Genomic DNA, 13720 nt, shown 5'->3' with positions numbered 1-13720 from the left:
GAGTTTAATGACAGCATAATACAAGTGAATATGCTGGAATTAATGGTCATGGGTTTTGTTGCATTTCTAGGCATGGCAATACACTTATCATATAACCAGTATGGATGCACATTACTCCAAAATACACATACACAACAGTTCTGCCTTTTTGGGGCTTTGCAGCTGTGTTTTGATGATATCTTAGACTGGATTCAATTCTCCCAAGCATAGTTCATAGACATCCTCGCTACTACAGAGGTCCCTGGTGCAATTTTATTTTTGGGGACCACCAGAGGTTAACTCAGTAGTAAGCAATAGTGATAATATACAGCCTGCTCTGTATAATGATTGTGAGTATATACAGATAGATATTCAGAAAGACAGGTAGGCAGACAGACAGACAGATTAGGTAGACTCGCCTCTAAGGAAGCGTAATGTGAAACACGACCACGTCAGGGGCATCAGTTGTTTTTTTAATTGCTCTCTGTTTATGTTGAACTTTAAAATAATTTAAACTTATTTACTTGTTGCCGTAAGGATGGGAGGGCTCTGGTAACCGTTGGTTAATAACGCTACCCCTATTAAGGGGTCTATATTATTAGAGTATTGCATTACTAGCTACCATGATATAGCTACTAGCTCCCTATGTCATAATCCCCTCTTAAACCCTTGCAATTATTTTTGCAACATAGTAATCTGTAAAAAACTGAATGCTTAGTTACCAGAGATGTGTTTTTAAACCTCACAGGGCAGGCCAGCACAATATTTCTTGTTATTTTGCTGCTGTCCTTTAAAGGGACACTGAACCCAAAATGTTTCTTTTGTGATTCAGATAGAGCATGCAATTTTAACCAACTTTCTAATTTACTCCTATTATTAATTTTTCTCTATTCTCTTGGTATCTTTATTTGAAAAGCAAGAATGTTAGTTTAGATGCCGGCCCATTTTTGGGTTGTCCTTGCTGATTGGATAGTACCAATAAACAAGTGCTGTCCATGGTTCTGAACCAAACATTTGCTGGCTCCTTAGCTTAGATAAGTTCTTTTTCAAATAAAAATAGCAAGAGAATGAATAAAAATTGATAATAGAAGTAAATTAGAAAGTTGCTTAAAATTGCATGCTCTATCTGAGTCATGAAAGAAAAAAAATGGGTACAGTGTCCATTTAACTTATTTGTGAACTTATTAAAAGCTAAGTTTTAATGATATTTCTTTTTCTATGTGCTAATAAGAGCATTCCCTTTTGTGCCTATAAACTATAGGTTTACTTTACGTATACTGTACATTAATGCTCCATTGCACACTTCAGACTGCTTAATTCATGATAACTTATACAAGGTCAGCCTGAAGATAGCAAATCTTAAAGGGACACTGAACCCACATTTTTTCTTTCGTGATTCAGCATGCAATTTTAAGCAACTTTCTAATTTACTCCTAATATCAATTTTTCTTCATTCTCTTGCTATCTTTATTTGAAATGAAGGCATCTAAGCTTTTTTTGTTGGTTCAGAATACTGGACAGCACTTTTTTTTTGATGGATGAATTTATCCACCAATCAGCAAGAACAACCCAGGTTGTTCACCAAAAATGGGCTGGCATCTAAACTTACATTCTTGCATTTCAAATAAAGATACCAAGAGAATGAAGAAAATTTGATAATAGGAGTATATTAGAAAGTTGCTTAAAATGTCATGCTCTATCTGAATCACGAAAGAAAAAATATGGGTTCAGTGTCCCTTTAACTATTTAAACCTAAAGGGACATACCCCTTTTCTTTCCTCAGATTGATCTGCAACCAAGCGCTAATAAAAGTCTCCCCTGCATTAGGATTGTACACATTCTGCACATGCCTATGTATAGACTGACTGGAAAGTTGAATATTACCCAAGTGGACAATTATTGCCAATGGGCACCCAGCATTTGGACCCTGGTGCCACTGCACTTGCTGCACCAATGGTAGATCCGCCCCTGTTGCAGGTTTCACTAGCAGATTTAGTTGCCTCAATATAAAACACATTACAAATAAAAATGCACTGGAAAGTTGAATGTTACCCAAGTGGACAATAATGGCCAATCTGGACTGAGGCTAAGCTGGAATGTAGTTAGTCATCTGATTTTATGATTATCTGTGGGAAAAATGAATCTGATTTTATGATGTTCTGTGGGAAATTTAATGTTCCTATTTCAGTTTAAAGACCCCCTCCCTTAGACCTGCATCCTTTATAATGAGATTTTCCATGTATAATTCAGAAAACAATGGGCTGGATGCAATAAAGCTTGTTTGCCCTGATTGCTGGCACTGCACAATCCTCTGGGTATACAACTTCCCTTGTAGAAGGAAAAAAGGAACAATTTTACTTTGAAAGCTCTGTAGTTCGATAAGGGTTGTTCCAGGCATTTTACATTTATAAGGAGAGACAAATGCAGAACGACGAAGTACACAATGAAATGGCTCTGACTTTAGGCTGCATATTTTGTATTTTGAGTACAGCAGGGAATTTTATAACATACTTTTAAAGAATACTTTTTTAATTTAATGTTGTGTTCTATAACAAAATGTTTTGGTGTCTAGGATGAGCAATACATTCTTTGGGAATTCAATATTTTCAATCAGGTCTACAATGAATAAAAAAACAGACAAAAAGAAGACAAACAAAAAGGAAAAACAAACAAACAAAAAACAACTTAATTGGCCTCAGTATTGGATATGCAATAGGGAAGTGCCCAAAGGTCAACACCCACCTAATATAATGACTGTAAGGGAGAATGAGGAGGTATATAATACATACAAAATACCTACCATATAGATGTAGCAGGATGCTCCCATTTCTTTCTTAAAGGTACACTGAACCCAAATTTTTTTCTTTCGTGATTCAGATAGAGCATGCCATTTTAAACAACTTACTCCTATTATCATTTTTTCTTCGTTCTCTTGCTATCTTTATTTGAAAAAGAAGGCATCTAAGCTATTTTTTTGGTTCAGTGCCCCGGACAGCACTCGTTTATTGGTCGGTTAAAATAATCCACCAATCAGCAAGGTTGCCACTTTAAATGGGGCGGCTTTAACATTTTTGCCCTTGCAATTTTGTCGGTGAACATTTGTTTTCAGTTATCAGATGGCTAGGAGTCAGGGTTTGGTGCCAGGAGCAAAGGGAACCGTTTGTAGTAAATTGTAGTAAATTACAGTCGTTTTAACTTTGTTCTTTATTCTACATATATAGGGCCAGATTACAAGTTGCATAAAATATCTCTTATGCTAAAGCGAAATTTGCGTTCAACTGAATAATACCAGCGCATGCTATTGTGTGCAGGTATTACGAGTTAGGTGCAATGTGAACACGACCTTGCGTTCACATTGCACGGAAGCATCGCGCTCACAAGAGCCCATTTCTATGGGCTCCAATGGGAGCCTTTTAAAACTCAAAAATAGCAGCGCACCTATTTTGCAGTGTGGAGAGTTCCCTCTATTTATCTAGAGAATAATTGCAATAGTAATACTGTTGTACAAAACAGTGTGTGATTGTGTAATTGTTTGAGGCAAACATTTGTTTCACTTCTAGTAAATGTATTATTTTATGTAAGCAGAGTGCTTTTATTAAAGAGTTGCACTTGTCTGTGCTTATTTGTTTCAGTATCCAATGGGAGCTTCGTTCCCAGAACCTAAGCGCAGTGAAGGGGTAAGTAGTGCAGCGATTTTAAATATATATGTATATGAATATATCCATTTATATTTATGTGTTGATATGTGTATTAACACATAAATATATATGTTTATAAGCATATACATATATATTTACAGGAAACACACAGTTCCCATAGACTACAATGTAAAGGCACTTTTCAGTGCCATTTTTTTCTAACACCCCCAAAACTGCCTAGTGCAGTAAAATGCTGCTTTTTTCATATAAAAATAAAAGACCCTCTATTTTGGGGGCATTCGGGGCACTTTTAGAAAATTTACCAGAGATCCGACCTCTGGTTAAATGGACACTGAACCTGTTAGGTGCTATCCCCAGGGTGGGGGGGGGGAGTGTCAGGTCAGGCCGAAGCCGCGGGCCCACTGTACCACCTGAAGCAGATGTAGATTATCTGATAAGGATCCCTTAGAATGACTCAGACCACGCAGCAATATGATCTAAAGCCAATCATGTTTATTGAACAGTGCAAGCATATCTTATAGACTTCAGTAACAGCATATAGGGTTAAGGGGATGACACGTTATGACCGCATCATTTTACACAGTTATACAGAGTTACACACAGTGTGATTCTGGAAATTCACTTGCTCCTAAACAATAATCTACAGTCATAATAAATCATGCATCTGCAGAGACACCAAGGTCGCTGGACCATCTTATTGATATTATATTCTTCTGGGCGTGCGGCCAGGAAACTTCTACAAGGCCGAACACCTAAGGAAAGTACCATAACAAGCATATATTTCTCACTACAGAATGAACCATTATAATAAAGTCTAATCATTACAAAATGGATAATAATCATCACAAGATGGCTGCGAGGAACAAGATGGCTCCAGTCAGGTTCACATTAACCCCTAACATACCATCCTTTTATTCTAACAGAATAACATAAAAATAGACAGGCATAGAAAATTAGTAAAGCCTTATATTATGGTAACAGAACTCTATGTGAGAATACTAAAGAGAAAAATATTCACATGTCGTGATATACTTTTATAGGCTAATAGGGCACAATTTGTCACTGCATATAGGTGCGGTCTCTCCAATACCTTCCAGCCTCCCCAAAACTACCGGTCTACTTGCACAGAGACCTAACCAGCCCCCCATCTACCCCCAAACAACGCTGCATCTTTTATCTCTCCACCTGCATTGCTAGCACCCCCCAATATGTCCAAGAGTTCCTTCTCCACAGTAAAGCATGACATAATCAGAAAATATTAAAGTGCCAGCTGACCGGCAGGGTTCAAAATGTGAAACCAATTCCTTCACAACTTGGTAAAAATAAAGTATTTTATTCAAATGATCAAGACACAGCTATTGAACAGTTTATGAACAATTCTTAAAGCACAGCTTATTGGACTGCTTATGAACAATTCTTAAAACAGTTTAAAACAATCTTTTGAACACAACTCGTGTTTCTAGGACAAATGTTATACAAATTTGTGTACATATAGTCGCTTATCTTCCATGGATCCACATATTACATTTGGCAATTTGGATAAAAACACTCAGAATAAACAATAAAACAAACGATCCTATAACAGTGTCACCTGCTATAGTTATCACACAATATGAACCAGACCGGTTATGGCAACTCTAATGTGGTTATTTAAAAACACTCAGTTAGACAATAAAACAATGTGGTTATTTAAAACACTCAGTTAGACAATAAAACAAACGATCCTATAACAGTGTCACCTGCTATAGTTATCACACAGTTTAAACCAGACTGGTTATTGGTAACTCTAATTTGGTTATTTAAAAGCACTCCTAATAGACAATAAAACAAACTAACCTATAACAGTGTTACCTGCTATAGTATCCCACAGTTTTTTTAACTCTAATGTGGTTAATATAAAAGTTGCTTTTATGTAAACTGGGCGGGTACCTACTAAAGTCCCCACACAGTAAGACCAGAGCGGTGATGTCTATCTGGAACTAAAATTGCTAAACCGGTTAAAATCGGGTTGTAGCCTCAACCCGTACTGATTCCTTGTGTGCTGTGAGCTGAAAGGATAAGACCGATCCACTGTACCTCTCACGAGGTTCAGTGACCGTCCTCCGCTAGCGGAATAAGATGGAAATTTGTGCTAAATACACGCTAAATATGTGAAGGTTGAAAAATGTGTTGGCTAGTGAAATGAAAAAATCAGATAATGAAATTCGATAATGAAATTCGATTAGTGCTACTTTTACAATCCCAAATATAAAAATAGGTGAAAATGAGAACACACTGTTAAACGATACTTCAAACCAAAAATTCAAAAATATGCGATAGGGAAAGCAAATGAAAAACACAACTTAAAACTAAAAATAGTCTCCCAATTATCACATGTGTGTCAGTGAGATGTGCAAATCAATAAAAGTCAATTCCTCAAATATCACTAGTGACCAGCATGATGGCAGCCGAAAAAATAACAAACAAAAATAAATGTGAGATATTTAAGTCAATAGTCAGTAATAGAGTGCTCCAGGTAAAGAATATTCCTCTTTCTGTGGATAAACAGTCTATGTGAAGTATTATTGCCTGTAGCGGGGATTGGGCTTCAACATCAGTAGACAATTTGCAGCTCCAGCGTCACCCAGGTATATATTCCTTCTGCCGAAAGAAATAATAATAGTGCAGATGGTTTTTCAAACGGATATATAAATTGGAATGCAACTCACCAGTCAACGCGTTTCGGTCAAACTTAGACCTTTTTCAAGACTGATAGTGTGTTCTTATTTTCACCTATTTTTATATTTGGGATTGTAAAAGTAGCACTAATCGAATTTCATTATCGAATTTCATTATCTGATTTTTTCATTTCACTAGCCAACACATTTTTCAACCTTCACATATTTAGTGTGTATTTAGCACAAATTTCCATCTTATTCCGCTAGCGGAGGACGGTCACTGAACCTCGTGAGTGGTACAGTGGATCAGTCTTATCCTTTCAGCTCACAGCACACAAGGAATCACTACGGGTTGAGGCTACAACCCAATTTTAACCCGTTTAGCAATTTTAGTTCCAGATACACATCACCGCTCTGGTCTTACTGTGTGGGGACTTTAGTAGGTACCCGCCCAGTTTACATAAAAGCAACTTTTATATTAACCACATTAGAGTTAAAAAACTGTGGGATACTATAGCAGGTAACACTATTATAGGTTAGTTTGTTTTATTGTCTATTCGGAGTGCTTTTAAATAACCAAATTAGAGTTACCAATAACCAGTCTGGTTTAAACTGTGTGATAACTATAGCAGGTGACACTGTTATAGGATCGTTTGTTTTATTGTCTAACTGAGTGTTTTAAATAACCACATTGTTTTATTGTCTAACTGAGTGTTTTTAAATAACCATATTAGAGTTACCATAACCGGTCTGGTTCATATTGTGTGATAACTATAGCAGGTGACACTGTTATAGGATCGTTTGTTTTATTGTTTATTCTGAGTGTTTTTATCCAAATTGCCAAATGTAATATGTGGATCCATGGAAGATAACCGACTATATGTAGACATATTTATATAACATTTGTCCTAGAAACACTAGTTGTGTTCAAAAGATTGTTTTAAACTGTTTTAAGAATTGTTCATAAGCAGTCCAATAAACTGTGCTTTAAGAATTGTTCATAAACTGTTCAATAGCTGTGTCTTGATAATTTGAATAAAATACTTTATTTTTACCAAGTTGTGAAGGAATTGGTTTCACATTTTTAACCCTGCCAATCAGCTGGCGCTTTGATATTTTCTGATTTTCCTTTAACGTTTCTGACCACTAGGGGTCATCCATCAGAGCTAAGGGTTTTTCTAGTAGTAGGCGCTAAGTGATTTCTTCTATTTGTATAAAGCATGACATAATAACAGCAAAACTGTCTCTAGGTGGCCTCTGATCATTTTAAGAACAGTCTTTGTCCTTTTAGAGCGCTTCACCTTGCTCAGACACTTTGCTATAATACAGTTCTCCAACAGTTCATTTGCAGTAGGGGTGCTTATCCAGTGTTCTTCCGCAGGGAGATGCTGGAAATCTGATGGTTTGTTCATGGGGTAGACAAGGCAACCAGTGGATCCCGATGGCAAGCAGACACTCGAGTCATAGGGAGTCTAGGGAGTACACACCGCAATACAATCACAATTATGTCCAAATAAAACTTCACTTTCATCCTATGTCATTTAAAACCAAACAAAACATTGTTGATATATAATACAAACTAAATACATTGATACTTTTCAGAGAATAATTTACAACTTCTCTATACACTTTTAAATGATACTTCATGAATACTAAGCAAGTGAAAACCTGCCAGACTTCATCAAGAGGCTGAATGGTTATGCTAAAACTTATGCTAAGGCCTGCCCTGTAGCAAAAATGAAAAAAGGAAAACAGTCAATAAAAGTAAATTAATTTCTTTACACTGTCACTTTGAACTTCTAAAAATAAAAGAACCTTGTGTTGCTTTATTCTGCATGGCTGCTATCTATAATGTTTATAATTCTCCAACCATGATCCTAATATTCAACAATCTCATCTGATATAAACACTACTAGTTTCCTAATTATTTTATGCAACCTAAATTATCTCACACTCCTGTATGAGGAAAGCATACAACCAGAACATCATTTAAAACTACAAACTCTTTTAAAGGTAAACACATCTTTATGGTTAGATAATTCCTTTCATTAACAAACCTCTGTAACTACAAAATTCAAATAGCAAATACCATACCGATTAATTAATAAAAGGGAAAAATACACTTGCTTTTATGGACTATAATTATGCTATTCCCTAAACAAATATTTCTCTGTATAATATAAACTTCTAGCTGAGACGTGTCCTCCTTATGTTCATATAGGGTGAAGGGTCTAAAATATTATGATATATTGCAGCATTTTCCTTAAACATATTTTTATACTCAGTGGACCATTCAATAGGGTACAATACTGCGAAGTTCACAGTTACATTTATCTAAAGGGTTACTTTGTTAAGCACATAAACTACAATGTGCACTAATACCAATAAAGCATATGACCTCTTATACCTAATATGTTCAATAAAAATAAAAGAAATACAAGAGAATACAAAACAAGCAATATAAGGAATCGAGTTAAAACAATACTCCCCTAATTTAATTGGTTGACCCTGTAACAGCCTAACAGGTCCTCCATATTGAGCGGCAAGGCACAGTCCAGAGAAGTATAGTCTTTATGTTCTGAAGACACACATCAGAGGAAACAGTCATGGATTACCCAGAGTCCAGTTCTGGGGCTGGTACCAGCATGCAAAGCAAAGAATGGATCCAAAGATAGTTCAGCAACTTTTACTGCAGTATGGTGGTTAAAGCAAGCTTGACAAAAGGTCTTTTATCTTCATCTTTTCTTTCTTTAAAGGTTTACTTGCATTCAATCTTTAATCTTTTGAAGAGTGGACTTATGGAATTTTGCCTGTACAGATTTTACCTAAATATGGAAACTCAAAAATAATTCAGTTAGTGTTTTTAATCTCTGGATACAGCTGCATACTCTCATCCTGCAAATACAAATATAGTGTTAAGAACCAAATAGAACAATAAAAACATTTTAGGCATCTGAAATATGAGAGCAAAATAAAACACAGAAAGACAATGAAGAGATAGAGTCCACCAGGGAGGGAAAAAGGAGTGGGGTATGAGTATACAGGCTATGACCGGGGTGGCCATCAAGGTAGATGATGTCCGTGGCCAGATTCCCAATGAAGGAAAGTTCTAGACAATCCTAGGGACGTAGTGCATCCTGCATAGGGATAAGACAGGGAAATTTAGGGCACAGCTGGTGGTTAGGCAATAACATTGTAAGATGAGATTCAAAACATTTTAGGTTCACCTCCTAAAAACAATGACGCCCATTACATAAAGATACTCATCAATACTCATCAATACTTCCCCCCTGTTTGTGTGAAACATCCCATGTGACACACAAACACATCATAACAAGAAACTAAACGACAAATCATGCACTCCACTCATGCAGAGACAATTCTCAATAGCAAGCCAAATCAAATGTACTTCACTATTCAATATGCTGTCCATACAGCACGCTTCCACACGCAGTCAGAAAAGAGAAAAACATAACAAACAAACATTGAAAACCAATTGTTCTTTTCTTTCACAAAACAAAACACTAGCTGCCGACACAAACTTCAAACAACCACAATTAACCTGAAATTCAACACATATTCTGACATTCCCTGAAACACAACACTTGCAAAACACTACAAATAATTAAAAACATCCCCATAAGAACCATCTATACCCTGGCTCTGCAACGTCTACTATGTACAAAACTTTGAGACCATACTAATAATGCAATCACTGCAGATGCTCAATAAACTCCAGTTGCATATTTTACTAATAAAATTTCGCTTATTTGGGAAAGATCAGATAACCATGGTACAGCCACCGTTCTCCTGCCATATGCACCATGCAAATCCACAGTTAAAGGGACATTCTAGTATAAATTAAACTTTCATTATTCAGATAGGACTTTTAATTTTAACCAACTTTCCAATGTACTTTTATCATAAAAATCACTTTTTTCCTCTTGGTATTCTTAGTTTAAACTAAACATAGGTAGACTCATATGCTAATTTCTAAGCCTTTGAGGGCTGCCTCTTATCACAGGCTGTTTAAATCTATTTGCAACACCAAGAGACAAAATACACGTAAGCCATATAAATAAAACTGTGTACTGGAAGAAGGCCCCTAGACACAAGGCATGTCAAAACTACAATCAGATAAATTAGCAAGTTATGTAAATGCAGTAGAATCAGATAAATTGTGCATCATTTGTTTGCCGTCCCCTATTGCCTTAATATAGGGGTGTTTATTGTAGACACATTATACAGGGAGTGCAGAATTATTAGGCAAATGAGTATTTTGACCACATCATCCTCTTTATGCATGTTGTCTTACTCCAAGCTGTATAGGCTCGAAAGCCTACTACCAATTAAGCATATTAGGTGATGTGCATCTCTGTAATGAGAAGGGGTGTGGTCTAATGATATCAACACCCTATATCAGGTGTGCATAATTATTAGGCAACTTCCTTTCCTTTGGCAAAATGGGTCAAAAGAAGGACTTGACAAGCTCAGAAAAGTAAAAAATAGTGAGATATCTTGCAGAGGGATGCAGCACTCTTAAAATTGCAAAGCTTCTGAAGCGTGATCATCGAACAATCAAGCGTTTCATTCAAAATAGTCAACAGGGTCGCAAGAAGCGTGTGGAAAAACCAAGGCGCAAAATAACTGCCCATGAACTGAGAAAAGTCAAGCGTGCAGCTGCCAAGATGCCACTTGCCACCAGTTTGGCCATATTTCAGAGCTGCAACATCACTGGAGTGCCCAAAAGCACAAGGTGTGCAATACTCAGAGACATGGCCAAGGTAAGAAAGGCTGAAAGACGACCACCACTGAACAAGACACACAAGCTGAAACGTCAAGACTGGGCCAAGAAATATCTCAAGACTGATTTTTCTAAGGTTTTATGGACTGATAAAATGAGAGTGAGTCTTGATGGGCCAGATGGATGGGCCCGTGGCTGGATTGGTAAAGGGCAGAGAGCTCCAATCTGACTCAGACGCCAGCAAGGTGGAGGTGGAGTACTGGTTTGGGCTGGTATCATCAAAGATGAGCTTGTGGGGCCTTTTCGGGTTGAGGATGGAGTCAAGCTCAACTCCCAGTGCTACTGCCAGTTTCTGGAAGACACCTTCTTCAAGCAGTGGTACAGGAAGAAGTCTGCATCCTTCAAGAAAAACATGATTTTCATGCAGGACAATGCTCCATCACACGCGTCCAAGTACTCCACAGCGTGGCTGGCAAGAAAGGGTATAAAAGAAGAAAATCTAATGACATGTCCTCCTTGTTCACCTGATCTGAACCCCATTGAGAACCTGTGGTCCATCATCAAATGTGAGATTTACAAGGAGGGAAAACAGTACACCTCTCTGAACAGTGTCTGGGAGGCTGTGGTTGCTTCTGCACGCAATGTTGATGGTGAACAGATCAAAACACTGACAGAATCCATGGATGGCAGGCTTTTGAGTGTCCTTGCAAAGAAAGGTGGCTATATTGGTCACTGATTTGTTTTTGTTTTGTTTTTGAATGTCAGAAATGTATATTTGTGAATGTTGAGATGTTATATTGGTTTCACTGGTAAAAATAAATAATTGAAATGGGTATATATTTGTTTTTTGTTAAGTTGCCTAATAATTATGCACAGTAATAGTCACCTGCACACACAGATATCCCCCTAAAATAGCTATAACTAAAAACAAACTAAAAATTACTTCCAAAACTATTCAGCTTTGATATTAATGAGTTTTTTGTGTTCATTGAGAACATGGTTGTTGTTCAATAATAAAATTAATCCTCAAAAATACAACTTGCCTAATAATTCTGCACTCCCTGTAGACCACGGCTTAGATGGTAAGCAGCAATCAAACTTATTGCAGTTATAGCTGTAGATTGGTTAGTAACCATATAGCTATATATTTGTTAAAGTGTCACTTAAATCAATTTGTTAAATAATATCTCATTTATTTATTGAACGCAGTGGGGGTTATTTTAATAACAAAGAGTTCTGTTTTAAGTTAGATTCTGTGACAGAATATAATATAAATACTTGTATTTTTTTTCAGTTAGCAATTTATATTTACCATTCTTTATAACATAGAACACCAGTACTGCCGCTTTAAATGTAAAGTACAAAGCTTTCTCTCTGCGACAAAGCCAAACACAAGAGAGAACTTTTTTTTTTTTTTTTTTTTTAAAGAAAACCAAAACATGCACAGTGTTATCATTCTTCTCAAGGATAGTAAGGCAAGCTCAAAGTTTCATTTTTACTTAAAGTAGAAACACTGTTTACTGCTTAAAAATATAAAATTCACACTAAAACCTGATAAATGCTAATTATTTCAACAACAACAAAATTAGTGGATCTAACGTTGTGTATAATTTGATATTCACCATTCTGCAGCTCTCTAGCCACATATAATCAATCGTATATAACACAAAAATAATAATAAAATTTCCCCTTTAAATTATTCCCAATAATCCATTGGCCTTACTTATAATAAAAATGTATACTGACGTTCATTAAATAGCTTAAGCAAGCATAAGCAGCAGAAAAACCCACTCACAGTGGGATGCAGGCTAGTTAAAGGGACATTTTACCCAAACTAAAAAATAATCTTTAATTGAAGCTGCTAACACAGTTAAATATACTAGTGTTAGGCTTACAGTAAACCTCATTGTCTTTTCTGTAAATATTCCCATTAAATTCTCAGATGTTATATCAGTTTGCCTGTATCCCTTTAAATATTGTCACTCCTCTGTTTTTTTTTTGTTTTTTTTCCGCTAGTCTCACAGATCGCTACACTAAGACTGTAGGCAACTTATCACTTCAGTTTGCATTACAGAGAGAATTAAGTTATACTGCAAAAAGAAATATCTGCTATCTGAACGGCAGATTTAAAAAGAATAATACAAAGAAAGGTCTCTTAAAATATATTTTGCAAACTACTAATACAGTGTTATTGCTGCTCCTGAACTCCTTTCACATTAGTGAACTGGTCCTTTAAATAATAAAATGACAATTTTCTATTGCTCCGTCTACGCACTGAGCTCTGATTTTACAGACAAATATAAGATAAGGATTATCCAAAATTCAACCCATTACAATTTACATCAACTATGCACAAACTTACAAATGCAACTTCTCCTACATTTTATACTATGCAGCTTGTATAACAAGTCATTGAAAATACACTAATATAAAAACAATTTTACAGTGGACTGTCCCTTTAAGGACTAACCATTCATCACGTAAATTTCATACATATACCCTAACCATAATTTAGGCTGCTTGTATGATTTACCACACAAATTCCACCTCTGTACTGTAGCATGACCTGCAGATTAATTTACTTGCAACAGAAACGGACAAACTTTTAAATAAAATTTCAATTACAGCCTATAACTATATTTCATTTTTTGCACTAACTCCGTGCACAGACCTTAAAAGAA

The sequence above is a fragment of the Bombina bombina genome, chromosome 3, assembly GCF_027579735.1.
Source record: "Bombina bombina isolate aBomBom1 chromosome 3, aBomBom1.pri, whole genome shotgun sequence".
Taxonomy (NCBI): domain Eukaryota; kingdom Metazoa; phylum Chordata; class Amphibia; order Anura; family Bombinatoridae; genus Bombina; species Bombina bombina.
Note: the sequence above shows the minus strand (reverse complement) of the source record.